Source organism: Pelmatolapia mariae, linkage group LG10_11 (assembly GCF_036321145.2).
Source record: "Pelmatolapia mariae isolate MD_Pm_ZW linkage group LG10_11, Pm_UMD_F_2, whole genome shotgun sequence".
In the NCBI taxonomy this organism is placed as follows: domain Eukaryota; kingdom Metazoa; phylum Chordata; class Actinopteri; order Cichliformes; family Cichlidae; genus Pelmatolapia; species Pelmatolapia mariae.
Window position 1 is genome coordinate 27,491,586 of NC_086236.1, and position 12,770 is coordinate 27,504,355.

Below are 12,770 nucleotides of genomic sequence, written 5' to 3' on the forward strand. Positions count from 1 at the left end.
ATCCCACTGAAACTTTTTGATCCCTCAGTAATTACAGCTTAAAATTATGTGTCCTGTTTGGGTTTCAGTATCGAAAAATCAGTTTTCAAAGCTATTTTTCTCACACATGTGGGCTGTTTTCTGCTCAGATCATTGTTTCGCTTTCGTGAAGGACTACACAACAATGTATGCAAGAAATATGATGTGCATGCACACCCATGCATGGGTTATAAAATATCATATCTCCCAGGCTAATTTACTTTGAAAATGTGTGTGAAGAATAACACAACAGGACACTTTATCCTACAGAATTAATCTCACCCCAGACCAAAGACTGCACGTGCCCCGTTCAACCTCTGCCTGACCTCCACTCATTGCCAATAAAAGGAGCTCCTATACACAGAGGCACAGCTGAGGTGTGAGCTCACTGCTGTCTCCAACAGTGGCCAGTCTGTGTAAACTCTATAAATAGTGTGGAGCCCTGATCTACTTTGCAGGAGCTGCTACCTGGTACACGGATGAAAGCTGGGGATCAAAATAAAAAACACACTGAACACACGAATCATGTGAAGAGCAACATTGGGGTCAGTCAGGAGGTCGTGAGTGGAGAAGTGTGACCATCCTTGGACCATGTAGTGGACATGTAAGATGATGGGAACCCAGCAAAACCACACACCAACAGAAAGCAGAAAAGAAGCAGAATGGAAACACATTTTAATCATTACACTGCAATAGTTGTTAAAAGCTTGGAAGGATCTTCAGTCAGTACATTTCTCTGTGCACTGCTGGGGCAGAAGCTCATGGACCCTACCCAGGCTTAAAAGCAGAGCATGTCTTGCATGCAGTTCAATGCACATAACAGCTGAAGGGACGCTCTTCTGAAGGAAACACAGGGCTGGAGAAGAGTAAATGTTTGAAAGAGGCGGAGGGAAAAAAAGACATGGTTTATGAAACCACTATCAGCCCATTACAATGTAACCCTGACACGTTTACCAGTACAGATTAGTATCTACTCAACTTGGTGCATGTGACCCTAACCATTCACTTCATGGCTGGGAGGGTCAGTAACTCACTCGTAACTTTATAGACTGAGAAGTTAATAAGCTCACAAAAGCTTTGAAATTTGGGCGTGCCAGCAGCACTTTTGATGGCTAAGTCTCTGAGAAACCCAGCTGCTGTCGTTTCTACTCTCAGAGATACCAGGAATATGTGTTTCATTCATGGGCGCTGGTCACTAAAATTGAAATGGATTCCTCTCAGAGTATTTCTAAACATATGAAAGGATTTTTACAGGGGGAAGAAGAAACAACATCAGGCAGAACAAAGATAAAAAGTTGGGAACAAAATAACTGATGAGGGTTTAAAATGCATTTTCCATGAAATGCATGACGCTTACCGGGTTCTTCCTTTGGAGTGATTTTGCTTGGAAAATAAATATAAACTAAAAACTATTTCTAATAATGGTAAGAGCTTAAATTCTCAATGACAGAGAAACTATAGGAAAAATGATCCAAAGTGCCTACATAAATTTTACAGAAGAGGTGTTTCAAAAGTCTGTATTTAAAGGAGGGACATACTGACATTTATTTATTCATTCAGAATTTTAAGAATAACAGCTTTAAAGCAAATAACAAATGGATAGTAAAAACTAAACACCTAAAGGTAATGAAACTGAAAAATATGACACAACAAGTGCAATGTATAGAAGGAAATCGCCCGCAAAATAAGAACTATGGAAGATCTAGTTGAGACAAATAGACAGTTAAAAACGACCTTTAATGTGCCTTTTCTGATTTCTGTTTCTTTCTTCTCTAACAGCCTGTTGAATGCCAAAGCATCGAAATCTGAGTTAAGTCTGGACTTTTTGTTTGTTTGTTTGGAGGTGGACTTGCTGCTGTGTTTCATTTCTTGCTGGACAACTTAAAGGCACTTGAGCTTCAGGGCATGAGCTGATGGCCGGACATTCGCCTTCAGGATTTTCTGCTATAGCGCAGAATTCATGGTTCCATCAATTACAGCAGGCTATTGTACTTTCTACCACCACATTTTCTTTGTACAGTAGGTTCAGCATGACATGTTTGACTATATTATTCAAAACTGTGTGATTATTGGTAGAAATAAAAGCTTGAACATGTTAAAATGGAAACTTTAATACAAAATAAAGGTTTGTTCTTGGCGCAGTTCACAACAGTCAGTGCAAAGTTTTGCAAAAAAAAAAAAAAAGCTCAAATTTCTTTTCTGCTTTCTCACAGAATAGATTGAGCTGTCAACTTTATTTACATTCACTAAGTTGGAACCTAGAATAACCTGGGCCTGCATTATTCATCATGCTGAGCAGGTACACTGAAGGACATTACCAAGAGTCCCTGCTAAAAAGCGTCAATGAACCTGAATTGATGTTTCTTAGAAACGTTGACACCAGCAGCTCATCTGAAAACAGTGCTTTGGTATGGTGTATGAAGGACCTGCTCCATACACATCTTTGTGGTGTGAAGACACAAAACATAATAAGTAGCAAAACAATGAAGCTTCCTCTTCTGCCTCCTCCATTCAGTATCTGCTTCTACAAAAGAAATGACTGTTTCATGTCATAAAGATGAATTTTAGTAACTCTTCAAAGAAAGTGGGGAAAGTGAGTAAATCTATAACTGTGAAATTGACCCAATTAAGAGAGAGGCTCATTGCACAAAGTTGCTGCTGAAAACAGACACACCTCTGTTTTTCGCGGAGAAAAAACGCCATCTAGTGGACAAATGCAAAAAAGCGCTTTCAGCGCTGAAAGAAGATCCATCCACATCCATTAATCTCCTTTACTTCGAAAGCTTTTGCTGAATGAGACCCTGCAAAGTGTGTGTTATATTTCTTATTGTTATTATTATTATTATTAGTATACTCCTTTAGAATTTTTAGGGCCACCACTTCTTTTATTAATTCACTTATTCAGTTTTTCAAATAAAAAAATAAAATAAAAATGCATTGCAACCTGAAACTGGCTTTTTCCTGCAGATTCAGCTAAAGAAATGGGAACTAACAGTAATGTGTTTTTGCAACAGGCCATCAGTATCAAAGCACTCAACGGTGCTATATGTACGGTGGCCCCTAGAGACAAAGCAAGCACAAACTCCAAAACACTTGCAAACTCCAAAGCACTTGCAAAATCCAAAACACTTGCAAACTTCAAAACACATGCAAACTTCAAAACACTTGCAAACTCCAAAGCACTTGCAAACTCCAAAGCACTTGCAAACTCCAAAGCACTTGCAAACTCCAAAACACTTGCAAACTCCAAAGCACTTGCAAAATCCAAAACACTTGCAAACTCCAAAGCACTTGCAAAATCCAAAACACTTGCAAACTCCAAAGCACTTGCAAACTCCAAAACACTTGCAAACTCCAAAGCACTTGCAAACTTCAAAACACTTGCAAACTCCAAAGCACTTGCAAACTCCAAAGCACTTGCAAACTCCAAAGCACTTGCAAAATCCAAAACACTTGCAAACTCCAAAGCACTTGCAAACTCCAAAACACTTGCAAACCCCAAAACACAACGGAAGTGCTCCAGGACGCTAGGGGCAGTGTTGAGCTTTTATTACCTAGTAACTACACAAGCCATGAAGTACCAATGACCGACGCGCTTCCCAGGTTGCCTAGCAACCATGATATTAACCGCTGGAAACGTGTCATACAACTTTGTTTGACAGAAATGAAAGAGAACATATTTTGTTCATTTGTTTGTTTGTTTCTACAAGAGCTTTGTGTGATTTGATAAGTATCTGAGGCTGAGACCACAGGACAGTAAAACATGATTTTTGGGCTTCATTTCTGTACTGAACAGTCATTTAAGATTAGTTAGTAAATAACAATTTGCTAATGTTGTTCATAAGAGTAAAGTCATATCACTTTGGTAATGTAAATATTATATGGCCAATATTATAGTTATTATATTAATCATTATTAGTTATTACGGCAGTTAACATGAACTCTGTGTTAAATACTGAGCTTACAGATTCAAGTTGCAGTTATTTATATGTCTTTGTGATGGCATCAGCCACACAGGGGTAAATCAGTCCATTTTTTACTTTATTAGTTTGCTTTGCAGTTTTCTTCATTAATTTAATTCATTAATCATTTGGTTAAACCTAACACTGGTATTATGAGGCGCGCGCATAGTAACATTGTGTGGTTTTTCTAAAATGTTTTGTTATATTAATTATGTTTTTCTCTCTTTGAGTTACCTGGGTTTGGGCGGTGGCTGTTTCCTGTCTGGGCAAAAGGCGTGGCTGAGGACTCTGAGAACAAAATGCCTGCTCAGCAGGACAAACCATAGGCTTACCAGGAGCAGGGGTGTTTTAGGTTTAGTTAGGTTATTCTGTGCTTAGTTAATATTAGTGTGTGTTTTTGTTTCCCCCCCATTGTGTATAAATGGTTTGGCCAAATCATTATAAAAGCTACCCTCATGTGTCTTTGTAATTAGGTCAGTTTGTGAGTTAAGTTGTGTCTCACTTTGTTTTGTTTAAGTTTCTGGAAATTATTTTTCGTAGAGTTATATTTAGTTGACCTCTTTTACGGGCCTGCTAAGTATGTTTTTGAATTCTGTTAATTTTGGATTTTTTGAGGGTTAAAATAAAGAAAACCCTTTTTGAAGATACTTTTTTTGCCTGTGTCCTCTATGCTTTGGCTGCATGGTCCCTCACAATTGGTGGCAGCGGTGGGATTTGCCAGTTGAGGACACAGTTTTTGCTTTTTTATTTTTTTTTTGAGGTTTTTCACCCCCAGAAAAAAGGAGGAAAATGCATCGGGGAGGAAAAGTGGAAAAGAAGAAAGGAGTAACTGTTCAGAAGGAAGCTGATGCTGAGGAGGAAATTGGAGCCTCTGAAATGGTGGAGAGCACTGAGGTTGAAGAAAGGGAGCCATCTCTGTCGGATCTGATGTCAATATTGCAAGCTCATATGGGTCAACAGGAGGCTCGGGAAGCAAGGCAAGAAGAGGTAACTGCACGACAAGAACAAAAATTCAAAGCATTGCAACATCAGTTCCAGCTTTTACAGTTAGAGGTGCAGTCCCGGACATCACCAGTACCTGAGCTACCATTACCTACCACAGAGTCATCAGAGTCAAGGGAGCTACCTCACATTTCTTGTTCTCCTCATGCTCAAGCTGAATCCAGTCAGTCATTATCAGGTCAGTTTTCACTGCATGAACCCAGACTGGAAAAGTTGACTGATAGTGATGATATTGAGCATTTTTTGACCACATTTGAACGCATTGCCTTAGCATATCGTTGGGAAAAACCAGACTGGGTTTTTCGTTTAATACCACTGCTAACGGGCAAGGCAAGAGGGGCATACGTTCATATGGATATTGATGACTCTCTCAGCTATGACAAAGTTAAAGCTGCAATTTTGTCCAAGTATGATGTTAATCCCGAGACCTACAGGCAGCGATTTCGTTCACTTGAAGTCAGGCCTGATGAGAACCCTAAGGAATTGTATGCTCGACTTAAAGATCTGTACGGAAAATGGATTCAACCAAAAGGTAAAACGAACCAAGAAATTGGTGAAATAATCATCCTTGAACAATATTTGAGAATGTTGTCCCCTGAGCTACAGGTTTGGATTCGAGAGCACAATCCGTCTTCTGCAGCGAAGGCAGCTGAGCTGGCAGAAGTGTTTGTAGCTGCCCGGAGGAAAGGACAACCTTGGACCTGTAATGCAAATAAAATGCCAAAGGAAGGCCCCAAATCAGACCGGATGTACCATCAGAGGCCAGTGTCAGCTGATAAAACTCCTGTGGGTGAGAACCAGTTTGCTGGCAGACCATTAAAAAATTCAAAAAAGATCTTTTGTTACCTCTGTGGGTTAGAGGGCCACACAAAGCCAATGTGCCCAAAAACTTCAGCTAAGATGGTTCAAATGTGTTTCATGCCACGTCCACATGCTGAACGTGGGCTCCAGTGTGACCAGACTGTTAAAATGATACAAATTGAAGCTAATGGAACAACTTTAAGAGCTTTACTTGATTCTGGCAGTTCTCGTACACTGATACACAGAGATTTTGTGCCCCCCAATATCGTCCGTGTTAGTGATACCATCCCCATTTGTTGTGTGCATGGAGATGAGAAGATGTACTCAACAGCTGACATGTACATTAAGGTGAATGGACAGACTTACCTTTTAAATGTTGGGGTGGTTGATAACCTGCCTTATTCAGCTATTCTGGGACGAGATTTTCCAGTGCTTTTTGATTTGTTGGAATCGGACCAGAATTATCAATGCAATGTGGCTGTTACTAGAGCCCAAGCTCAAAAATCTAGTGAAACCTCAGAAGTTTTCAGTGCCTTGCCATTTTTTAATGAGGAATGGGACGCCGCACCTGGGAAACCTCGGAAAAGTCGCAGACAGAGGAGACAGGAGAAGTTCCAGCATACTATAGTACACCCAGAAATGCATACTGACCCAGACTTGCCTTTGGGACTTCAAATTCCTGGCAATATAATAGAGTTGCAAAAAACTGATCCTAGTTTAACTTCCTGCTTTCAGCGAGCGGTAGACAAGGACCAAGTAGAGGAGGTAGACATTAACAAAAGTGACTATGTCTTGCAAAATGGCATACTTTACCATCAGGTGGGCTCACTTCTGAAGCTAGTGGTTCCCCAAGAAGTTAGAGAAACGGTGCTTAATTTGGGACACTCTATTCCCTGGGCTGGCCACCTGGGTAAGCACAAAACCACAGCTCGCATTAAACAACATTTTTTCTGGCCTGGCCTCCACAGAGATGTAGCCTACTTTTGTAAGAGCTGTCCTCAGTGCCAAATGACATCCTCCAAAGTCCCTTCCAAAGCTCCACTCCAACCACTGCCTATTATTGGTACCCCATTTGAGCGCCTCGGAATGGATATTGTTGGACCCGTTGAGAAGAGTAAGTCAGGGAATCGCTATATGCTTGTAATCACTGATTATGCAACTAAATATCCAGAGGTCTTCCCACTGAAATCCATCAAGGCAAAATCAGTAGCCTTCTGCCTTGTACAGCTCTTCGCAAGAGTAGGGTTCCCACAGGAAATACTGACTGATCAGGGGAGTAACTTTATGTCCAACTTACTTAAACAGGTGTACAAGCTGCTGGGCATTAGAAGTCTGAGGACCACCCCATACCATCCTCAGACTGATGGGCTAACAGAACGGTTCAATCAGACTCTGAAGCAGATGCTCCGTAAGGTGGTAGATGAGAATGGTGTTGATTGGGATCAGTGGCTTCCTTATCTTCTCTTTGCCTACAGGGAAGTACCACAAGCCTCCACTGGTTTCTCTCCATTCGAACTTTTGTATGGGTATGAGGTACAAGGACCTTTAGCCCTGTTAAGAAACATCTGGGAGGGAGGCAAGGAAAAGATGGACTCTGTTAACATTGTTTCCTATGTTCTGCAGATGAGGGAGCGACTGCAGAAAATGAGTGAGCTTGCTCAGTCAAATATGACCAAAATCCAGCAGAAGCAGAAGTTTTGGTATGACCGAGCAGCTCGTCAGAGATCTTTTAGTCCTGGACAAAAGGTGTTGGTGCTCCTCCCTACTGACAACAACAAGCTCTTGGCTAAGTGGCAAGGGCCCTTTGAGGTTCAGAAGAAATTGGGGTCCACTACTTACCAGGTCTTCATCCCTGGAAAGCCACACTCCAGCAGGGTTCTGCACATAAATCTTTTGAAGGAATGGGTGCAGCGCCCTGAAAAGACAGCAGAAGTGATGCTCATAAGGGGTGTGCCAGAGGAAGAAGAGGTTGGTGAGCAATACTTACCTTCTGCTGATGCAGCAGACTTTGACCTTAGTCATCTGCCAGATGATAAACAGCTTCAGGTGAGAGCTGCATGCAACCCTGAAGTGTTTAAAGTGAATCCTGGCCGAACAGATATTGTTGAGCATGACATTGTCATTAAAGAGGGTGTCTCAGTAAAGCGTTTGAGCTACAGGATCCCTGAACGTCTGCTGACATCCCTGAAGAAGGAAATTGACCTCATGTTGTCCTTGGGGATCATCGAGCCATCAAAGAGTGAGTGGTGTAATCCGGTGGTCCTAGTGCCAAAGAAGGATGAAAGCATGAGGTTCTGTATAGACTTCAGGTACCTAAACTCAATATCACTGTTTGACTCATACCCCACGCCACGCATTGATGATTTGCTGGAACGGCTGGGGAAGGCAAAGTACTTGACCACACTTGACCTGTGCAAGGGATATTGGCAGGTGCCACTCACGGAGCGATCAAAGAAGTTAATTGCCTTTCGAACACCTTGGGGGCTCTTCCAATTTACAGTGATGCCATTTGGGCTGCATGGGGCTCCAGCAACCTTTCAGAGGTTAATGGACCAGGTACTATGTGGTCTCTCAGACTTTGCATCTGCATATCTTGATGATATTGTCATCTACAGCACCACATGGGAGGAACACTTGGAACATCTGCACGCTGTTTTCGACCGTCTTGGCGCTGCTGGGTTGACGGTGAACCCCTCAAAGTGTGTTTTTGCCTCTGCTGAGACTGAGTACCTGGGTCATGTGATCGGGAATGGGGTGATCAAGCCTCAGGTCAGTAAGATCCAAGCCATTGAGTCTTGTCCTCTCCCACAGACAAGGAAACAACTAAGATCCTTTTTGGGCATGGCAGGTTTTTATCGTCGGTTCATACCACGATTCTCCACCAGGGCAGCTCCACTAACAGACTTGACAGGCATCAAGTGTCCTAATCAGATTAACTGGACAGAGGAGGCTATAGCAGCTTTCAAGGACATCAGTCAATCACTGAGTAGTGAACCAGTTTTGTACAGTCCAGACTTTAATGAGCCCTTTTTCCTTCAAACTGATGCATCTCATAGGGGTCTGGGAGCAGTGCTACTTCAAGGTTTGGAAGGAGAACGTCACCCTGTTGCTTACATCAGCCGAAAGCTGTTCCCAAGAGAGGTTCGGTATTCAACAGTGGAAAAGGAGGCCCTTGCCATCAAGTGGGCCCTTGATTCCTTCAGGTACTACCTTCTTGGAAGAGAATTCACCCTGGAGACGGATCACAGTGCACTTCAGTGGATGGAAAAGATGAAAGATAAGAACGGAAGGATTACAAGATGGTACCTTGCGCTGCAACCTTTTCGGTTTGTCATCAAGCACATTCCTGGGAAGAACAACGTTACCGCCGACTTCCTCTCTCGCTGTACCAGCGAGAGTCCTGAAGAGGGGGGGTGTGTGATGGCATCAGCCACACAGGGGTAAATCAGTCCATTTTTTACTTTATTAGTTTGCTTTGCAGTTTTCTTCATTAATTTAATTCATTAATCATTTGGTTAAACCTAACACTGGTATTATGAGGCGCGCGCATAGTAACATTGTGTGGTTTTTCTAAAATGTTTTGTTATATTAATTATGTTTTTCTCTCTTTGAGTTACCTGGGTTTGGGCGGTGGCTGTTTCCTGTCTGGGCAAAAGGCGTGGCTGAGGACTCTGAGAACAAAATGCCTGCTCAGCAGGACAAACCATAGGCTTACCAGGAGCAGGGGTGTTTTAGGTTTAGTTAGGTTATTCTGTGCTTAGTTAATATTAGTGTGTGTTTTTGTTTCCCCCCCTATTGTGTATAAATGGTTTGGCCAAATCATTATAAAAGCTACCCTCATGTGTCTTTGTAATTAGGTCAGTTTGTGAGTTAAGTTGTGTCTCACTTTGTTTTGTTTAAGTTTCTGGAAATTATTTTTCGTAGAGTTATATTTAGTTGACCTCTTTTACGGGCCTGCTAAGTATGTTTTTGAATTCTGTTAATTTTGGATTTTTTGAGGGTTAAAATAAAGAAAACCCTTTTTGAAGATACTTTTTTTGCCTGTGTCCTCTATGCTTTGGCTGCATGGTCCCTCACAGTCTTATCACCTTAAATCTTCACTCAAAGACAAGTATCTTTGACAGTGCATATATATATATATATATATATATATATATATATATATATATATATATATATATATATATATATATATATATATATATATATATATATATATATATATATATATATATATATATATATATATATATATATATATATATATATATATATATATATATATATCATATATAAGAGACAAATGTTGTTCCTTCAGTATGTTGGCATTACTAAATTTGGCTCATTGCTTACATATATTTATAAAAAGAAAATGTACGAGCTGTGATAACTGTTTCTGATAAAATGAAGAGTAGACTGATATATGAAATATTCCTTTATTGGGTGAGAAAATCAGACCATGTTATAACTGCTTTAAGTCATACAGAATAGATATCAGAGCCTTAAACAGGCTGACTTCTGCTAAATGGGTCAAACTGGGCAGAAAGTCTACAAACACATAACATCCTTATAGAATATGATGTAACACTATAGATCATAGGTGTCAAACTCTGGCCCGCGGGCCAAATTTGGCCCGCAGCCTAATTACATTTGGCCCGCGAAGCCATGCCAAATTACTATTAGAGCTGGCCTACTGGTATTATACAGCTAATATATATATTGTTTAGTATTAAGCTTTGCTTGTTCCATATACAGTTTTTCAGCAAAACTTGTTTGAGTCCATAAGAAAAGATTAATTCTTATATCTGGAGGAAGATTTTGTTTTTCAATAAATATTAATGTTAGCCCACGACTTTGTTCCAGTTTTGAATTTTGGCCCACTGTGTATTTGAGTTTGACACCCCTGCTATAGATCAACTTACCTCAGAATATATAAAGCATATAAACAATTACAGCAATATGATGCAACAAACACAGCAGTGCTACTAATCCAAAATACTCAAAGCTTCATAGAACTGAAACAAACATTTATTTTTAGCTCCATTCTGCTGCTGATACATACTTTAGGTTTCTGAACATTAAACTTGTTTCTGCCTTTCATAGTGTGTAACCTGAAGGCCCTGAGTACTTTCTCCCACACTGAAAACACTGGAATGATAACATTATTTGAAGGTTACCTAATAAGATTGATTCAGGACAGACATTAGTTATGTTAAACTTTTCTACCAGTCCTTCACAAACAGGGAACAGTCTGTCTATTCTCTCCATCTGTCAGCTGCTGCTGGCTCTTCCTCCTCCTCTTCCTCACACATGGCTGAGTTTGTCCTGGTGGATCATCAGGGGTGCAAAGCCTCACAAATGATGTGCAGCAGTGGGTCCCTCAGTCTGTCCTCACTCTGGACACTTGCAGTTGTCACACATGGAAATCAAATGTGTGATAAGCTGCAGGATTCAAACACAAGTGTAACTTATAAATACATGTTCATACTTTTATTCTACAATCAGAGAGAAAGAAACAGAGAGAGAGTGCAGGACAGACAGACAGGTGACAGTCTCAGGTGTACACACTGCTACAGAACAGCACAAGAGAAGGAGGATTTAGCGTTTGTGTTATTACGAGTGCTAAACAAGAGGAGTTCCCAGATGGTCCAGTGGACACATGTGTGACTCCTGTGATTAAAGCATCTTTCTTTCAGCTTAACGTTCACTCGTCAGCTCGTTCAAACACACGTTAAAGTCCATTTGGCTCGACACCACCGAACAGAGGCAACAATAAAACATAGCTGACATTAACAGTGCAGTGAATCCTGCTTGTGCCGTCATATTCAGGACTGCAAACCGAGCAGCATCACTGACTTTCAGCTTGTTGTGTTTGTGGATATATGACTGACTTTAATTATCCATGAAATCATCACATCTCTGTAAGACTAAGGTCGACCATTGAACGGCGAATATTTTTAAGTAAAGGCTTTAAAACCAAGCTAATGTCACATAACTTTCCCGACATGTGTCCAACAGTAATGTTTTAATGTTCTTCATTATAAAAACATTTGCGCATAAATAAGTGACATAATATTCAGTACTTACTTCTGAAAGTTTACTCTTCGGCCGCTCCGCTTCCGCCGTTTTTTCGGCAAAATTATCCACACCACCGCCGCGCTATGAAATCTGGGGTATGTTGGGCCATTAAAATTCAGGGAAATTAAGGACGCATTTGAGGGCCGCATTTGGAGCAGCCTTTGAATTGGGACAGCCTTCGTCGTGTCGCTGTGACGTAATCGGCCTTAAAATGCGGCCTACAGCCCAAATCCGGTCATTGGTACTTCGTGGCTTGTGTAGTTACTATGTAACAAAAGCTCAACACTGCCCCTAGCGTCCTGGAGCACTTCCGTTGTGTTTTGGGGTTTGCAAGTGTTTTGGAGTTTGCAAGTGCTTTGGAGTTTGCAAGTGTTTTGGAGTTTGCAAGTGCTTTAGAGTTTGCAAGTGTTTTGGAGTTTGTACGTGCTTTGTCTCTAGGGGCCACCGTATATATGAAATAAGTTCTTTGCCAAGTTGGGTATTTTGTGTTGACACAACACTGATTCATCCTTTAAGGCCTTTTTAATGTGTGAATGATTCCTGGGTTAGTGCTAATTGGCTTAAACAAACAAACATTTCTCTGGAAATGTTCAGGTACCGATGATCAGGACTGGACTAAAAATAAGTGACAAAACAGCCCATGTCCAGAGAAAACCTCTGGAAGACCTTCAGAAAGACTGAAGAACTATTCAACAACAGCAGTTTAAACATTATAAAAAAGTCTGGCTGCTAATATAAAGAAACAAATTATAAAGAAAAGAGTGGTGGATCAAAACTTTGTGTGGTGTCCTTGTGGCAGCAGAGATACATCAGTGATACATAACCATTGTTTGGTAGCCTTTCCGCCACAGCTTCAAAAGTGTCCATTTTTCAGGCAATCACAGAGCAAGCCTTCCTGATCAGTCTGGT